This window comes from Moschus berezovskii, chromosome 6 (genome assembly GCF_049115385.1).
Source record: "Moschus berezovskii isolate FMDL1 chromosome 6, NW_MosBer_1.0, whole genome shotgun sequence".
Taxonomy (NCBI): Eukaryota; Metazoa; Chordata; class Mammalia; order Artiodactyla; family Moschidae; genus Moschus; species Moschus berezovskii.
In genome coordinates this window covers 123,128,581-123,132,500 of record NC_142465.1, presented here as the reverse complement: position 1 = coordinate 123,132,500, position 3,920 = coordinate 123,128,581, and positions in this window count along the sequence as shown.

Sequence of the window (3,920 nt, the reverse complement as noted above, 5' to 3'; positions counted from 1 at the left end):
GAGACCTGCGTGTGTGTGTGTGAGAGAGAGAGAGACCTGCGTGTGTGTGTGTGTGAGAGAGAGAGACCTGCGTGTGTGTGTGTGTGAGAGAGAGACCTGTGTGTGTGTGTGCGCGCGCGTGTGTGTGTGTGTGAGAGAGAGACCTGCGTGTGTGTGTGCGTGTGTGTGTGCACGCGTGTGTGTGTGTGTGAGAGAGAGAGAGAGACCTGCGTGTGTGTGTGTGTGAGAGAGAGACCTGTGTGTGTATGCACATGTGTGTGTGAGAGAGAGACCTGCGTGTGTGTGTGTGTGAGAGAGAGACCTGTGTGTGTATGCACATGTGTGTGTGAGAGAGAGACCTGCGTGTGTGTGTGTGTGAGAGAGAGACCTGTGTGTGTATGCACATGTGTGTGTGAGAGAGAGACCTGCGTGTGTGTGTGTGTGAGAGAGAGACCTGTGTGTGTGCGTGTGTGTGTGCACCCGCGCATGTGTGTGTGAGAGAGAGACCTGCGTGTGTGTGTGTGCGTGTGTGTATGTGAGAGAGAGACCTGCCTGTGTGTGTGTGTGTGTGAGAGAGAGAGACCTGCGTGTGTGTGTGTGTGAGAGAGAGACCTGTGTGTGCGCATGTGTGTGTGTGCATGCGCGCATGTGTGTGTGAGAGAGAGAGAGAGACCTGCGTGTGTGTGCGTGTGTGACAGAGAGAGAGACCTGTGTGTGCGCGCATGTGTGTGTGCGTGTGTGTGTGCATGCGTGCATGTGTGTGTGTGTGTGTGAGAGAGACCTGCGTCTGTGTGTGTGCGTGTGTGTGTGTGAGAGAGAGACCTGTGTGTGCGTGTGTGTGTGTGTGTGCATGTGTGTGTGCATGCGCGCATGTGTGTGTGTGAGAGAGACCTGCGTGTGTGTGTGTGTGAGAGAGAGACCTGTGTGTGTGCGTGTGTGTGTGCACACGCGCATGTGTGTGAGAGAGAGACCTGCGTGTGTGTGTGTGTGAGAGAGAGACCTGTGTGTGTGCGTGTGTGTGTGCACACGCGCATGTGTGTGAGAGAGACCTGCGTGTGTGTGTATGTGAGAGAGAGACCTGCCTGTGTGTGTGTGTGAGAGAGAGAGACCTGCGTGTGTGTGTGTGTGAGAGAGAGACCTGTGTGTGCGCATGTGTTTGTGTGCATGCGCGCATGTGTGTGTGTGTGTGAGAGACCTGCGTGTGTGTGTGCGCGCGCGTGTGTGTGTGTGAGAGAGAGACCTGTGTGTGTGTGTGCGCGCGCGTGTGTGTGTGTGTGAGAGAGACCTGCGTGTGTGTGTGTGCGTGTGTGTATGTGAGAGAGAGACCTGCCTGTGTGTGTGTGTGTGAGAGAGAGAGAGACCTGCGTGTGTGTGTGTGTGAGAGAGAGACCTGTGTGTGTGTGCACACGCGCATGTGTGTGTGAGAGAGAGACCTGCGTGTGTGTGTGTGCGAGAGAGAGACCTGCCTGTGTGTGTGTGTGTGAGAGAGAGAGAGACCTGCGTGTGTGTGTGTGTGAGAGAGAGACCTGTGTGTGTGTGCACACGCGCATGTGTGTGTGAGAGAGAGACCTGCGTGTGTGTGTGTGAGAGAGAGAGACCTGCGTGTGTGTGTGTGTGAGAGAGAGACCTGTGTGTGCGCATGTGTGTGTGTGCATGCGCGCATGTGTGTGTGTGTGTGAGAGACCTGCGTGTGTGTGTGCGCGCGCGTGTGTGTGTGTGTGAGAGAGACCTGCGTGTGTGTGTGCGTGTGTGTGTGCACGCGTGTGTGTGTGTGTGAGAGAGAGAGAGAGACCTGCGTGTGTGTGTGCGCGTGTGTGTGTGTGTGAGAGAGAGAGAACGAGAGAGAGACTTGCCTGCATTAGTCTGCAAGGAGGTCCTCGCAGACCTGCTGCTCACAGGAGCCACATGGCCAGGCCCAGCTCCTCTGGCCTCATGTGTTAGGACAACGTCCCCCACGCCCCATCCCTGGGGATAGCTGTGTTCCCTGTGGCGGCCGGTCCCTGGGGGCGGGGGACTCTGAGCAGGAGTTTCCAGTGTCTGGAATGACTGAAGGGGGCCAAGGCCTGGCCAGGTTGGGTGAGGGGAGGTGGGCAGAGGGGAGAGGATGGGCAGGGGGCTGGCAGGACCCAGAAGATCAAGATGGGGAGGAGCTGGTGGGGGTGCCGTGGGGCAGGCAAAGGTTCCCCTGCGTTAAACTGGACCTGGGGTGGCCTGGCCACTAGGGGCACGGTCAGATGGGGCTGGGGGACCTGCAGGGAGGAGAGGCCGGGAGGGGTGGGGGGCTTGCCCCAGGGTCCAGTCTCCTATGCTGCAGGCGTCTCAGAGACAGTAAGAAAAAAGGTCTGGTCTTGAATTAGAGGAGAGGAGCCCTCCAGAACAGCGTTAAGGAGACAGCTTACATGTCTTACTGAAGCCTGAACACCTCCCCACCCTGCCTCCCACACGGAGGGAGTCTCAGTTCAGTGGGCCGGGAGGGGCCCTTTGTACGGTGCGGCTCTGCACCCTTCTTGGGGTTCCCGAGCCTGTCAGGAGCGCAGAGCACCAGTCAGAGACCCATGGGCCAGCCTGGTGATCCCAGGGCACCTCTGCGCTCCCGAGCCTGGGGCTGCGGGCTACGGGAGGTGGAGGGGAGATAAGCCCGGGAAATGCCTTTGAAAAAAATACTTTAATTGTTGAATGCAATATCCATGCAGAAAGAGCACAGGCTTGCCCCGGTCTTTTTTTGCTGTTGTTGTTGATTTAATGCTCTAAATAAAAAAGCATTAAATTTTTGGGCTTCCATGGTGATCCAGTAGTTAAGAGTTTGCTTTCTAATGTAGGGACAAAGGATGGATCCCTGGTCAGGAACTAAGTTCCCATATGCTACGGGGGAGCTAAGTCCACAGGCCACAGCGAGAGAAGCCGGAGCCGCTGCAAAGAACCAGTGCAGCCAACATTTGTTTAAAAAGAAAGAAAACACTAAATTAGAATCAGTGTCATGAAGGTCACCCTTTATATTGTGCGGAGTGAGCTTAAGGCAAATAGAAGGGCAGTAACCTCAGTGTATTCCATAACTCGTGGGGGCGTGTGTGTTTTGCTCCTCCCTGAGTGGTGAAATGCCGCACCAACTGAACTTGTTTTTATTTTTCTTGTGGTAAAGTGTCCAAAACAGAACTCCTGCAGTGTAACCGCTGAGTGTGCCGCTTGGGGGCATCAAGCAGTCCCCTTGTTGGGAAACCATCTCTCCCACCACCTCCAGAGCTTTCTCACCCTCCCGAAGGAAAACTGTCCCCCTTGCTCAGTGACTCCCCAGCCCCGCCCCAGCCCTGATGCTTACCCCTGTCCCTTCTGGCTCTGAATCAGGCTCCTCCAGGGACCTCGTGTGAGTGGGACCGCCCAGGACCTGCCCTGCTGACACGCTAACTTCACTCAGCATAACGTCCTTAAGGTCCACTCACACTGCGGCGTCTGACCCCATGTGTCAAGGTCCCTTTCCTCTTGAAGGTGGGCTAATATCCCGCCATGTGGAGAGACCACATTTCCTTTCCCCATGCACCCGCTGATGGACACGCGGGTCCCACCTCTGTCTGCCGTGAGCGCGGGTGTTGCGGGCATCTGTGGGAGACCTGCTCTCAGCTCTCGTAGGCGATCGAGACCCGAGAGCAGAACCCCAGGTCGTGTGGGTCGTCAGGCCCATCCTGGGGAACCGCATCGTTCTGTGGTCTCCCAGGTGGTGCTGTGGCGAAGAACCCGCCTGCCAAGGCAGGAGATGCAAGAGACCCGGGTTCGGTCCCTGGGTCAGGAAGATCCCCTGGAGGAGGAAATGGCAACCCGCTGCAGTGTTCTTGCTTGGAAGATCCCATGGACAGAGGAGCCTGGGGGCTGCGGTCCATGGGGTCACAGAGAGTCGGACACGACTGGGGGACTTAGCTTGCATGCCCCTGTTCACGGCCCATGAGCAG